The sequence below is a fragment of the Zalophus californianus genome, chromosome 8, assembly GCF_009762305.2.
Source record: "Zalophus californianus isolate mZalCal1 chromosome 8, mZalCal1.pri.v2, whole genome shotgun sequence".
Classification (NCBI taxonomy): Eukaryota; Metazoa; Chordata; class Mammalia; order Carnivora; family Otariidae; genus Zalophus; species Zalophus californianus.
This window is the reverse complement of record NC_045602.1, coordinates 108,848,788-108,864,018: the sequence shown is the minus strand read 5'-3', so window position 1 is coordinate 108,864,018 and position 15,231 is coordinate 108,848,788.

Genomic DNA, 15,231 nt, shown 5'->3' with positions numbered 1-15,231 from the left:
GATTCTTTATTCGGATTGGGAAGGAAGAAATAAAATGGTCTGTGTTGCAGATGGCATGATGTCTGTAGAAAATCCGAAGGAACTGACACAAAAAAACTTCCTGGAACTAATAAATGATTATAACAAAGTTTCAGGATACAAGGTTAATATTTTAAAGTCAAATGCTTTGGGGCACCTGGCTGGCTCGGTTGGTTAAATGTTGGACTCTTGATTTTGGCTCAGGTCATGATCTCAGGTTTGTGAGATGAAGCCCCCATGGGGTTGGGTGGGCATGGGGCCTGCTTAAGATTCCCTCCCTTTCCCTCTGCCCTTCCCCCAACCTCTCCCTCCAACCCCCCAAAAAGTCAAATGCTTTCTTAGACACCAGGAATGAACAAGTGGAACTTGAAATTAAAAATACAATACTAGTTACATCAGTGGCCCCCACAATAAAATATTTAGGTATAAATCTAGCAAAATATGTACAAGGTCCATACGAAGAAAACTACAAAACCCTAATGACAGAAATCAAAGAAGAACTAAATAAATGGAGAACTATTTCATATTCACAAATAGGAAGACTCAATATTGTCAAGATGTCAGTTTTCCCCAACCTGACCCATAGAGTCAATAAAATCCCAATCGAAATCCAGCAAGTTATTTGGTGGGTATCAGCAAACAGATTCCAAAGTTTATATGAAGATTCGGAATAGCTAACAACACTGAAGGAGAAGTCAAAGTTGGAGCACTGACATTACCCGATATCAAGACTTCCTATAAAGCTACAGTAATCAAGGCAGTGTGGTATGGGTGAAAGAATAGACAAATAGATCAATGGAAGGGAACAGAGAGCCCAGAAATAGATCCACATAAATACAGTCTTTTGATTTTTGACAAAGGAGAAAAGGCAGTACAATGGAGAAAAAGTCTTTTCAACAAATGGTGCTGGAATAATTAGACATCCACATGTAAAAAAATATCCATCTAGACACAAACTTTATAGCTGTCACAAAAATAACTCAAAAGGGATCACAGACTTAACTGTAAAATGCAAAACTATAAAACTCCTAGAAGATAACATAGGAGGAAATCTAGATGACCTTGGAGTTGGTGATGGCTTTTTAGATACAACAACAAAGGCGGGATCCATAAAAGAAAGAATTAAGAAGCTGGACTTCATTAAGATTAAAAATGTCAGCTTGAGTGAAATAAGTCAATCAGAGAAAGACATGTATCATATGACCTCACTGATATGAGGAATTCTTAATCTCAGGAAACAAACTGAGTGTTGCTGGAGTGGTGGGGGGTGGGAGGGATGGGGTGGCTGGGTGATAGACACTGGGGAGGGTATGTGCTACGGTGAGCGCTGTGAATTGTGCAAGACTGTTGAATCACGGATCTGTACTTCTGAAACAAATAATGCAATATATGTTAAGAAAAAAGAAAAAGAAGAAGACAGCAGGAGGGGAAGAATGAAGGGGAGTAAGTCGGACGGGGAGACGAACCATGAGAGACGATGGACTCTGAAAAACAAACTGAGGGTTCTAGAGGGGAGGAGGGTAGGGGGATGGGTTAGCCTGGTGAGGGGTATTAAAGAGGGCACGTTCTGCGTGGAGCCCTGGGTGTTATGCACAAACAATGAATCATGGAACACTACATCAAAAACTAATGATGTAAAATATGGTGATTAACATAACAATAAAAAATAAAAAAAAGAAATGCAAAAATAAATAAATAAACACAATTGATTTTACATCAAAAAAAGATTAAAAATGTCAGCTCTGCAAGAGACACTGTCAAGAGAAATTAAAAAGCAAACCACAGACTGGGAGAAAATATTTGCAAAAGACACATCTGATAAAGGACTTTTACCCCAAATACACAAAGAACTTTAAAAGCTCCTCAATAAGAAAACAAACAAACCAATTAAAAATTTGGCCGAAACCTTCACTGACACCTCACAACAAGATATACAGATGGTAAATAAGCATATATCATCAGGGAAATGCAAATTAAAACATCAATGAGATACCACTACATACTTATTAGAATGGCCAATGTCCAGAACACCGACATCACCAAATGCTGGTGGGGATGTGGAGCATCAGGAACTCTCATTTGTGGTGGGAATGCAAAATGGTACGGCCACTTTGGAGGTGTGGTGGGTCTTTACAAAACTAAACATATGCTTACCATAAGATAAAGCAATCACATTGCTTGGTATTTACCCAAAGCAGTTTAAGATTGATCTACACAAAAACCTGCACATGGGCATTTATAGCAGTTTTATTCATAATCACCCAAATCTGGAAAGAACCAAGATGTCCTTCAGAAGTTGAATGGATCAATAAACTGGAGTACATCCAGAGGATAGAATATTATTCAGTGCTAAAAAGAAGTGAGCTATCCATCAAGCCATGAAAAGACACAGAAGAACCTTAAATGCATATTACTGAATGAAAGAAGCCCATCTAAAAGCCCTCCTGCTGTACCATTCCAACTCTATGACATCTTCGAAAAGGCAAAACTGTGGGAACAGTAAAAAGATCAGTGATTGCCAGAGGTTAGGCAAGAGGAGGTGATAAGTAGTTGGAGCATGGAGGACTTTTAGGACAGTGAAACTTTTTAAATGATATTATGATGGTGGACACATATCAATTACACGTTTGTTCAAACCCATAGGATGTACCACAGCAGGAGTGAACGCTAATGTGAATTATGGGCTTTGGGGGATAATAATGTGTCAATGTAGGTTCATCGATTACAACAATTGTACCATTCTGGTGTGGGATGTTGGTAATTAATGGGGGAGGCTCTGCATGTGTGGGAGCAGGGGGTGTATGAGAAATCTCTGTACCTTCAGCTACATTTTGTAGCTGTGAACTTAAATCTGCTCTAAAGCATAAAGGCTACTTCATAAAGTGCGTACAGATTTTCTGGAGCTTGATTTGTTCATACATATGAAAAGCCTTGGAAATTTTACATCCTTTAATGCAGAAATTATATTTCAATGAGTTTTTCCTGTGGAAATAGTGAATGGAGCAGTTAAAGATTTCACCCCAAAGACGCTGAGAGCAGCATTGTTTAGTATAACAAGGAACTGGAAACAAAAAACCTGAACTTGCCATCCTTCCACAGTTGATTAAAATGTGGTTAAAAATGTCTTTTATAAAAGACCACATAATCATTAAAATTTTTTTGAATCAGTAAAAATTCACAGGATTCAAAAATCAAAACATACACAAAATGATACGTTGGGAAGCATCCCTCTCACCCCTGTCCCCTTCTATTTTTTCCCCTTGCAACTTTTATTTCCTGTCTATTCTTCTAGTGTTTCTTTTGGCCAATTCAATGATATTTTCTCATTTATTCCCCTCAAAGAAGTCTCCATATCAAAATATGGAGTGCTACTTCCTTCTTTTACAGTTGTAGTCTGTTGTGTGGATATGCTACAGGTTTTTTTAAGTTCCCTGTTCCTATAGTCACATTGGCTTAATATTTTCAAACTATGTCTGTTAAATCACAAATTGGGTTATTTCCCAATTTTTGGCTAATATAGTGCTATACATAATGTTATGATATAAAATTGCCAGTGCTTCGGTAAATAACTTTGTATGTCACATCTATTTGTATATGTGCAAATGACAATAAATTGGGTAATAAATTCCTAAAATGGTATTGCTGAAAGCAATAATAATAAATAATAATAAAATAAATAAATAATAATAAAAGCATTTGTAATTTGGGTAGATATTGCCATGTTCAAGTCCATAGGGGTCTTGCCATTTTGCACTTCCCCCGTAAGCAGTCTTTGGTGGAAGTGAGTGCCAGGGGCTGCACCTGAGTCAATAAACAAATATTTGTTGAAGCTCTAAGAAGGCAGTCATCAAAAGCAGGATTTCTCAGCAATGCTGGTCTCTCACACTTGACCTCAGAGTGTCCTCTCAGTCATCCCAAGAATAGTAGGGAGGGGCACTGTTCCCAAGAAAGTCACCTCCAGTTATTTTCCTGTGTCTCTGTGTGTCTCTCACGGAGTAATTAATCATCAAATTAAGAAGCTGCCCTTGTTATCAACTGTAGACACATTTTTAGGTAAGCTTTTAAATTACTTTGCAGGTAAATGTAATTAAGCTCTATGAATTATTGTTGGAAAAAGTGGGATATAATTAATGGTTCAAAGTGCGTTTTGGCACTGGCTTCTACCCTTCATTCCATCTACCCAGTTTTCCCGGCATTCTGGAAGGAGTGGCTCTGTAAGACACGCTGGTTGACTCACCTGACCCAGGTAGGGTATTTTTCTCTCTCTGGTTTCCATCCGCTTCCCCGGGGGCAGTGCCAGGAAGATGATAGCTGGGAGTGAGATGAGGCATCAGGCTGTGTCTGCCAGCACACTCCCTACCTACGGAAGGAGAGACAAGCACATGGGGCGCCTGGGTGGCTCAGTCAGTAAAGTGTCTGCCCTGGTCATGATCCCAGGGTCCCGGGATCGAGTCCCACAACGAGCTCCCTGCTCAGTGGGGAGCCTGCTTCTCCCTCTGCCTGTCATTCCCCCTGCTTGTGCTCTCTCTGTCGCTCTCTCTCTCTCTCTGTGAAATAAATAATCTTAAAAAAAAAAACACGATAGTTTGCGCGAAAGCTAGACTTTTGGTTAGAAATTTGTGATTGCTTTAAAGACTTTTGGAAAGTTTTCACAGCCCTCAGAAGGAGGCAGTGTTAGAGACAGGGTGGGTTGAAAGAGCAAAATCCTTGGAAGAAGCAGGTCATCAACGGTCTCAGTAAAGGAAATGTTAGTTAACACAACCCTCTTGGTGGGAATGGCATTGTTCTCTGGAAGGATGGATGAGTAAGAGGACTATGACAAGTAGATGATCAGAAAGATCGAGGGCTTTCAAGCCCTCCTGGGGCTTGTTCCTCCTGGGCTTCTCCCCCTGGGTAAAGGCCCAGGTGCTCGCATGCTGCCTCTCCCTGAGCTCAGGGAAAGACACAAGCTCCTTCCTCAGGTATGTTACCTGAGGCAGGATTTGGGGGCCAACATGGGGAAATTCACATAATGTAGAAAGTCAAAGGTTAAATGCCTCCTCTGTCCCCTCTCCACAGGATTTGGGGGCCAACATGGGGAAATTCACATAATGTAGAAATTCACATAATGTAGAAAGTCAAAGGTTAAATGCCTCCTCTGTCCCCTCTCCACAGGATTTGGGGGCCAACATGGGGAAATTCACATAATGTAGAAATTCACATAATGTAGAAAGTCAAAGGTTAAATGCCTCCTCTGTCCCCTCTCCACAGTCCGGCCTCTTAGAAGTGGCCCCTGTTATTTGGACTTTATCATATACATTCAAATGCCAACCATGCTAAACTCTGGCGATGTTTGGGCTCACGATGGGAGGAGGAGTCAAGGGAGGGAGGAAAGCCATTTTCACTATGGGTGACATAGGTCTCTGAGATATTTAACTTGAATAGTAAAAGGAATGTGACTTGGTTCATGCCCCAAAGTCAAAGTAGGCTGTCTGAGTTTGGATTCCCCTAGAAGCAGAACCTGAGATAAAGATTTGAGGACATCGAGTTTACTGGGGAGGTGTTCCCAAGAAATGATGTTAGGGGAGTAGAAAAGTGGGACAGGGAAGGGACAGGAGCCAACAAGATGCTGTGAAACCATGCAAGTCACCACTGAGGGCAGACGGAACTTAATTGTGGGGGGCGGGGGCGTGGAACTCTGGGACCAAGCACGGAGCAAGCTCCCCAGAGTTCTACCAGCAGAGAGGGTGCGGGAGCTCACAGTCATCTCCCGAGGACTGTTTCCGCGGGAGGGGTTGTTAATTCCCCAGTCGCTTCAGTCGGCGTGGCCCAAGGGCAGAGCCGAACTTTGGGATCCCCAGAGCGTCCTCCAGCAAAGGGATGTCACTGCTGGCATTTGGAAGGCGTGCACAGAAATAGGGTGTGCGTGTGTGTGTGTGTGTGTGTGTGTGTGAGAGAGAGAGAGAGAGAGAGAGAGAACATTTGCCACAGGGACATTACTTTGCATGGTTGTACTGTACTGCAATTCTTGGCGGGCCCTGTTGTTTTCTCTCATCCTCTAGCAGGTTCATCTGAGTGTGTCCTCACGGTGGGGTCAGAGATGCAGCATCAAGCAAGTCCCAAAGCATAAAACCATTCCGAGCCTCCCTTGTAGCACGTCCGCTAACATCCCATTGGCTGAAGCAAGTCATGTGGCTGAGTGCAGCATCCCAGTTGGGAGCAGGTCACCCTACCTACTATGGGAGGGCCCTGCGAAGTTACATTGCAAAGGGCACGTATGCAGGGAGGAATGAGGCATTGGGGCCAAACAACACAATCCGCCGCAATTTGCTCCCGTGTCTTGGATCCCAGGGCTGCCTGCCCTGCTCCTTCAGCTGCTGCTCTGATTCTGTGAGCCAGCCCATGGGCTCAATAATTACCCTTTTTGGCTTAATTTATCCAGGATTGGATACGGTTGCTTACTATCAAGGAACCCCATCAGATTCAGGTATTCTCATGTCCAGAGAGGTTAATAGGTTCCAGAGGTCACATAGCTAGTGGGTGGAGGAGTTGAGATGCAAACCAGGCTCCCAATTCCAGACTTTCTGTCGTGCTAACTTGGGAATTGTGGTGTCCCTAGTGCAAGGGCGACGGGCGGAGGTCAGGATTCGTCACACATGCTCTAGCTCTGGCCAACTCTTCCTGCCTGGGGGTGGGGGTGGGGGGGTGGGGCAGGGAGCATGGCACTGAAGCCAGAACTGGACAAAGCAGAAGAATGAATGAGATACCCAAAACCCATGCTTGACTCCAGGGACAATGAGCATTCCATCCCAGACTGGACCACAATGCGGTTCTCCAATTGGAGTGTGTGTTGAGACCTTTCTCAAAATACACATGACTGCGCCCCATGCTGGTAGATTCTTATCCCATAGATCAATAAGAGTTTCCTGTTGTTTTTTTTTTTTTTTCCAAGTATTTATTCTTTACCAGGGTTCCCAATTAAAAAAAAAAAACGGCATGGAAACTAGGAATACCTTGATGAAGTCATTGACTCTAAGAAGTGGCCTTAATGAATTCTGATGCATAACTGCAGAGCATATTCCCAGCGAAACAGCATTTTGCTTTCTTGCTTGTAATCTCTTGAAACAGCCACAGTTGTGTGAATACTCCTTTTCCTTAAGTAAAAAAATCAATGTTGAACTTTCCCCTTGTATTTAATTCAGTGTGGACATTTTTGAACCTCTACTAGTTGGAGATGCTACTTAAAGAACACACAGGGGCCAGGAACAGAGAGTTAAGACCAGTAACAAATCAACATGCTTTTTGAGTCCCTGCTCTCTGGAACACACTTTGCTAGTCAATGTCAGGTTTTCCTCGCAGCTTGGAGTGCAGCTGTGCTGGGGCCAAGCTGGGGAAGGTGCGAGGTACCAGCTTATACAAAGACACAGCTTGTTCAGGGCATGGGAAGTGGGTTTTGAGAAACTATATACCCCATAAGTGGTTTGAATCATGCACAGGTGTCTCTTTTTAAATAGAAAGCAACTGACGGTTGAGTTCAGAGATGCTTCCACAGGGATGAGTGCCGTGAGGTGCTGGGGTGGCTCCCAGCTCAGGAGTCCACACAGTCCAGCTGGTGGCACATTTTTCACGTTGCTGTCACTTCGGCATAAGCTGACAATAAAGACTGTAGCTCCAAAACCTTACCATTCCCATCGGACATACTCAGTAGAAGAGATAGAAAAATGTCTTTAAACAAAGGCATCCAAGGGCATGCAACATTGGTGTCCTTGCCCCTGACTTTGAGGAAATGGGGGTGGGGGACATGCTAGAGTAATGGCACACCTGCTTTGAGCCCCATCTTAGGATACCTGCACTCTCTCCTCCACTCAAAGCTGTCCTTGTCTCCCCAAGGGGCTTTTTATAAGGAACAATGAGGATGAGGGTGTGGGCAGGACCAGCAGGGGCCACGGGGCTTCCTCACGGCAAAAACAGGGGTAGAGGCTACAAGGGGCCATACATAGCACATAGTGTTTTCTGAAACCCAGCCTCCCAACTGAGAGACCCCCAACTGGAGATGAGCCTGGGTTAAGAGAAAGAGGAAAAAGGCAGACAAGAGACTGCAAAGATGTGATATTGTAAATATTCATGTTTATACTTACCCCGGAAGGTAAGAGGAGAACGAGTGAGCCCCCCACTGACCTTGTCTGTGTCTGAAGATCCAGAGGTGCCCGTGCTCTCTCCCAGTTCCTTCCCCACCCCTGCGCCCACATTTTGTTCAACGGCAATGGCCCTCCTTGATATTGATTGCTTTCCCCTGGGTATGTCCAATTCTCATAGAATGCCCCTCGCTTTGTACTCTGCGGAGCTAGAGTTCAGACTGCAACTTTGCTGTTCTTTAAGGCCGGTTAATTCAATCTGAGTCTCTGGATATTGAACTGTAGGGAGTCACCCATCTTCCTGTTGAAGTCACCCATCTTCTTGTTGACTTCCGCGCACCTTCCAAAGTCAGTTCACACCCATGACCTTTCTGAGGCCCAGCTGGTGGGTTTGAGTTTCCCAGAGCTAGAGTCTGGCTTCTAGGTTATGCCTTGAATTCCTGGTTGTTGCTGTTTTTCTGAAAGGAGAAAGTTCTTGTTGGGACAACTGCTCTTTTCTACTTGCTTGCAGACAGAGCTTACTCTAAGGGGAGGTCATTTTGTAATTGGACAGGTTTAGACAAAAGTCTGGCTACTCCCAGAACTAGTAAATAATAATCTAACTTCTTTAATTATATACATCTTTTCTGTAGTGAAAAACATGTAACATTAGATTTACCATTTTAACCATTTTTAAGCATGGAGTTCAGTAATGGTAAGTATGTTTATATTGTTGTGCGTCGGATCTCTAGAACGTTCCCACCTTGTAAAACTGAAACTCTATACCCGTTAAATACCAATTCCTCCCTCTCCCTCCCCCCAGCTCTTGGCAATCACCTTGTTTCTACTTTCTGTTTCTGTGATTTTGATTAGAGTCAATCATCCGCATCTACCCTAAATGCCAAAGCAGTTCCTTCACCGTGCCTGAGGGTCGCTCAGATAGGTTACTCCGGTTATGATTTTTCCCCCCTAAGCTCTTTCAACTTCCCTTTAAAGAATATTATTAATGAGGGCACCTGGGTGGCTCAGTTGGTTGGGCGACTGCCTTCGGCTCAGGTTATGATCCTGGAGTCCCGGGATCGAGTCCCGCATCGGGCTCTCTGCTCAGTGGGGAGTCTGCTTCTCCCTCTGACCCTCTTCCGTCTCGTGCTCTCTATCTCTCATTCTCTCTCTCTCAAATAAATAAATAAAATCTTAAAAAAAATTAAACCAACAAATTAAAAAAAAAAAGAATATTATTAATGAAAATGGCACATCAAGCCAGGTCAGCCGTCCAAGAAGGCAATGCTTTGTAATAGAAAGCTGGTTATAATCCAAATGCTTCATACATAGGAAAAAAAATCTCAGAAAAAGAAACTGCAACACGTTAGCCGTGATTATTTATAGGCAGTAAAATTATGGATAAATTTTTACTTTGTCTTTATTTTTAAATTGATGCACAGAAGACACGGGTTACTTTGTCTAACAAAGAATACACATACAAAACCAAAGCAAAAAATTGTCCAGATATTTGGTACTATGTAAAAGACAATATTCTTTGTAATATTTTCAATGTTTTTGAAAAGCTAACTGGGGAATGAATGAAACCAATCAGAGAGTTTTGCCCAAATGTTTTCTAAAGGCCAAACGATTGGTTAGGAACCAGCTGGTCAAATGGTTAGCCAGTGAAAAGACTTCCCGAGGAGAAAGCTAATGGCATTGGTGAACCTTCCTTACATCAGGGGGTCCAATCAGTAGAAATATTAGAGAAAGTTATTCTAGACCAGGTGCAGGACTCTGATGATCCATCTCAAGCACCCAGGGTGTAGGTTTTCACCAGGCCTTTGCCTTAGTCAAGCATCACTGGTTGCAATGACCAGAAATGCACTTGAACCAGCCCATGCCAGGGAGTGGAATCAGGAGAGGAGAGTAGATCGTGTGCTGTATTCTCCCTTCTCAATTACCTGGACTGCAGATGCTGAGGAGGGGAACCGTAGCCAGAGCTCCTAGGGGCCAGAATCATAGCTGGAGGGTCACCACAGTGGCTTTGTCTCCAAGTTCTGGGGGTTCTGCCTGTTTTTCTGCTTCCTCTTCTCTCTCTGTGTTTGGTCTGTTCTTCTCTCTCCTTGGCCCAGACCCAGCTCCATCTGACTGCTCAGTTTTAAAGCCCAAGAATCCAACATGCCTAGAAAAGAGAATTTACCTGACCCAAGTTGGGTCAGGTGCCTGCCCAGGCGGCCACTAGCCCACACAGTACATTTGTGTTATTGGGAAAAGGCATCATTCTTCCAGGCAGATGTAGCCCTGAGCCAGCGCACACACTCAGGCTTCACTTGTACCCACCCACCCTTTTCCTTGTGCAGTGCACAACCCAGACAACAGTACATAGGAACACTTGTCCACTTCTGGTCCCATCAGCTGCGGCTGGAATGAAGGTAGGCATAATCATATGGTCTCCCCCAAGCATGGGGGTGGGGAGAAAGCACTCCTTCCCTCTGTCCCCCACCCCAGGAACAAAAATAGCTCTAGCATTTATCATCCAACCTCTTTCAGGCAGATCATATTACAGTAGAGCTGGAGGTACTTTGTGCTGGCATATTCTGTGGAGAAACTCTAACCTTTGTAAGGATGGAGGACTTGATTAAATCAAAGTTGTTTAAGTGTGTGGAGCTAAGAAAGGAAAACAGAGATCACCTAAGCTCATCAAATAACTGAGTGAAACATAATTGTGAGACTTACCACTGAAAAACCAGTGGTTTATTAAAGGAAGGAATAGGAGTTTACCTTCAGGAGGTTTTCATTCTAGAAACTTAGAAGCACCTGGGATGGAGGGAACTGGGTCTGTCGGGAGGCGGAGCAGGGATGAGTGGGGTCTGGAGTGCGTCTCTGTGCCCTTCCAGAACCAGGAGATCTGGCTCAGAGAAAGCAATCAGATTTTTCCTTTTTGAACTCTGTTTGAACCCACTCCTATAAACCGGCTCATGGTTTTCTGAAATCTGTTTGTAATTGTCAGCCGTGTTTCCATATTAGACATGAAGCCCCATCTGTATTTCGGGAAAGTCGCTGGTCTCTTCTGTGTCTGTTTCTCCTCCCCACTCTCTGCTCTCCCCTGTCGGATGAAACTCCAGGCTGTGTCGGGGGTCCCCTGGTTCCCTTTTCTCTCTGCATAGCAGGCTCTCCCAATGGGCCATCCTTCCCTCAGGCTTCACTTCCCTGCCCTTCTGGGGACATGGAATTGCCAAATTTCCTTTGGCCCTCACCTCCTGCCTCCGATGGCTCATTCCCAGCTCCTCACCATCCCTTAGACCCAACAGAGCTAGGCACACATTTCAAAACGTCATTCTGTTAGCCTTTGTGAAATGGCAAGTCATTTTCTCCTCTTGTAAACGGAGATCAACATCATTGACCTTAGAATATTTTTTGACACTCGGGACTGTTCCTAGGGTTTCTGCTTCAGATTCTACTGCCTATTTGATGCCACAGAATAACCTTGACTCGATTCGATTCAAGGTACTTCAATACCAACTCTGGGCTGGGTGGGTCAACCTTGGCGGGAGATTCTGATGCTCATAGTAACAGCTGGGGCATAATTGAATTAGCCCTGTCCCGAGTTTGTGAAGTCTTTGAAGGTTTTCTAACCTCACTGTCCGGGTGTGTTTTCTTTCTGTTCAGAAAATATTGAAGTATACAGCATGTCTTATGCTCTAGGTGTGACTTAGGTAATTAACGATTCGATGGTGTCTTGGAAGGTTTTAAAAGTCTAGGGAGTATAAGAGTTTGTCTCGTTTTAGAGACCGTTGGCTTAAAAGGCTGCAGAGGATTTGGAGAAGCCAGCTTGTAAAACGTGGACAGAAACCCCAAGCAACAAAAGATCCAATGGGAGAGTCCCAGGGTAGATGCAATGACTTTTCGTGTGCACCGTTTAGGACTCCCGTGGTTAAGCCATAAAATTGTTAAGAGGTTAGGGCCAAGGAACTCAGAATAGCAAGCCAAGAATAATTTTCAAAATAGATTTAAAACTGTTTTCTGCCAGCTAGGCAGGGAGAGGAGTAGGGGATCCTCTGAGTGGAGCAGGCTGTTGAGAAAATTATTATATTATTTAATCCTCTAATCAAACTGCTGGACACCTTCTGTCATGTTTTGGTAACTGCCCAGAGTTCAGGAGACACTCTAGAAAAGGAAAGATGTCATTAAGCTTTATTGGATAATTGGGAAGTTTGATCATCAGATCACTCGTTTTACATTACCCTTCCTGAATATTAAATTGGCTGAAGTAGAAACCGAAGATGAATGGACATGCCTTCCGATGCTTTTGTAGAGAGTGTTGTGGAATGTGTATTGGTGAGTGGATCGTGTGCTGTCGTCTTGCTTCTCAATTACCCAGACTGCGAATGACTTACATCTGTGGATCCACTTACAAGCAGGCGCATTCGGTGAGTGAGTCTGCTTCTCAGGCTTGGCTGTACCGTGGAATCACCAGGGAAGCTGTAAAAAAATAAAAGTACTAAGGCCTATCCCCAGGGATTCTGACTTAGTTGGTCTGGGGTATGGCCTGGGTATTGGGATTTTTAAAAGCTTCTCCAGATGATTCTAATATATAGCAAAGCCTGAGCAATCTATGGGATTTTACTACTTTAAACATTTTTCAACAGATTTACTTCTTGAGGTTGGATTCTTTGACCTTCATTGAGGCTTGGAGAGTTTCTACTGAACAGTGTATTTATGTTAAGTCCTGACTAAAGAACATTTAGAATATTCCATTGTATTCTTTAACTGCACATATTCGTCTATTTGTACTAAAATAAGTATGTATGTGGAAATTCATAAGATACGGATTTGAATTCAGTTGGATTTAGACTTTGCTGAAGCCATATTAGGTTTTTCTTTGGAGAACCTGCTAAGGATTCAGTGTTAATTTTGTTTTGCAAAAGGTTATAATCTATGAAAAGGGATCTGATTTTTTTAAAAAAACAGGTAACAGTTTATATCTTGAATCAGTTCGTGAGTTAGAGTTGTTCCCAAGTGTATCACTCAGATTTTGCCCTATAACAAACTGTCCCAACATTTAGTGGCTTGAAATAAGAATATTCATTACTTCCCATGAGTCAGTGGGTTAGCTGGGCAGGTCTGCTGATGTGGGCCAGGCGTGGCTGACCTTGGCTGGGCTTGTTCACGTGTCTGAGGTCGGTTGGTGAGCTGGATGTGGGCCAGGTTGTCTTGGATGGCTTCGTTCATCCATCTGCTGGTTTTCCGGCTGAAGACAGGGGTGACAGGAGTGACTGGCCCATGTGGTCTCTCCTCCTCCAGCAGGCTAGCCTGGCCTCACTCACATAATTGTCCCAAGGTTCCAAGAGCAGCAAGAGGGCAGGTGCCAATGTGTGAGGAAACACTTTTTCATTCTCTGCTTGCATGGTTTGCTGTTGTCCCGTTGGCCAGAGCAAGTCATATGGTGAAGTTCAGAGCCCGTGTGAGAGGGCATTACCAAAGGGCTTGGATAGAGGAGGCCGTGAACAAATTGGGTTCATTACCGCAGACAAACCGCCAGGGTGCCTGCCACCTCAGGGCTGCCCATTCTGCCAGCATTCTGGCTTACCTTTCATTTGAAAATTGGATGGCTCAAGCCCTCATCCCATAAACCTGGAGTATTCCATGATTGCTCTGGCCAGCATCTCTAAGGATGCTTGGAGAGAGGGAGGGAAGGAGGCAGGGAGAGAGGGGTGGGGGGAAGCGGTGCAGGAGGGGGGGCACTAACTTCCGTCCCCCACATTCTTGCATTAATTTTCTTCTTTCACAGAGTTGTCGATGAATTACCGTTTTCACTCCATCTTGAGTAATTGCTCTTCTCCTTCAGCCTTGAAGTCTCAGACCTCAGATAACTCGTTATTTATAAAGGAGGAAATGTAGCTTTACAACAGAGTTATCCAGAGGGCATCACTTTAGCCAAGGATTCAAACTCAACATGCCCAACCATGGAACAAAGTGACATCGTGTGATTTCTGATGTGATGCACTGGGATGGGCACAACCTCCCGTCTGTGGTATTCTTGGCCTATATGCCTGAGCTGAATCTTGTTCTGTGGAAAAAAGTCACAAAAATACAATTGATGTGCATTGTGCAAAATAACTAGTTTGGATAGTTCAAAACCAACATCATAGAAGACAAAACATGGCAGAAGAACTTTTCCAGACAAAAGAAGATTAAAGAAATGTGAAAATCAAATTCACAATGTGATCCTGGAATGAATTCTGGGTTGAAAAAGGAGCTATAAGGGAAGATCTGGGACAATTTGAATATGGAGTGTGTATTCAATATTATTAAATTGCTATTAACTTTCTAAGGCATGTTAACGGTATTGTGGCCGTGTAGGAGAATACATACTCTTAGAAGACACATAGCTAAATATCTCAGGGTTAACTATCACGACGTCTGCAACTTACTTTCGAAGCAGCTTCAGTAAAAAGCAAGCAAATGTGACAAGATAACAATCAGTAATTCTAGGCAAACAGTATGTGGATGATTATTGCTCTATTCTTTCAAATTCTCAGAGGTTTGAAGTTTCAAGATAAAAAGACAGAGAAAATGTTTTGGAGGTTTGCACTAACACCGAAGGGACAAACTGTCATCCTCTCTCACGGTCTGGATTTTCTGAGCTTGCTTTTTGGCAAAAACAAACAAACACAAAAAAACAAGAACAAGAGCAAAACCCGCAGAGGATTTCTCATACTCCATGACAGGGAGTCTTTGGACACAAGCCCCTCAGGAGGCTGGGGTAGGAAGAGCCCAGGAAAGTGCCCCATCTTTCCCAGGGGGGCATCTTTCTTCTTTTTTTTTTTTTTCCTTTCTTTTTTTTATTTATTGTTATGTTAATCACCATATATTACATCATTAGTTTTTGGTGCAGTGTTCCATGATTCATTGTTTGTTCATAACACCCAGTGCTCCATGCAGAACGTGCCCTCCTCAATACCCATCACCAGGCTAACCCATCCCCCCACCCCCCTCCCCTCTAGAACCCTCAGTTTGTTTTTCAGAGTCCATCATCTCTCATGGTTCGTCTCCCCCTCTGACATACTCCCCTTTTCTTCCTCTCCTGTTATCTTCTTCTTTTTCTTTTTTCTTAAAATATGTTGCGTTATTTGTT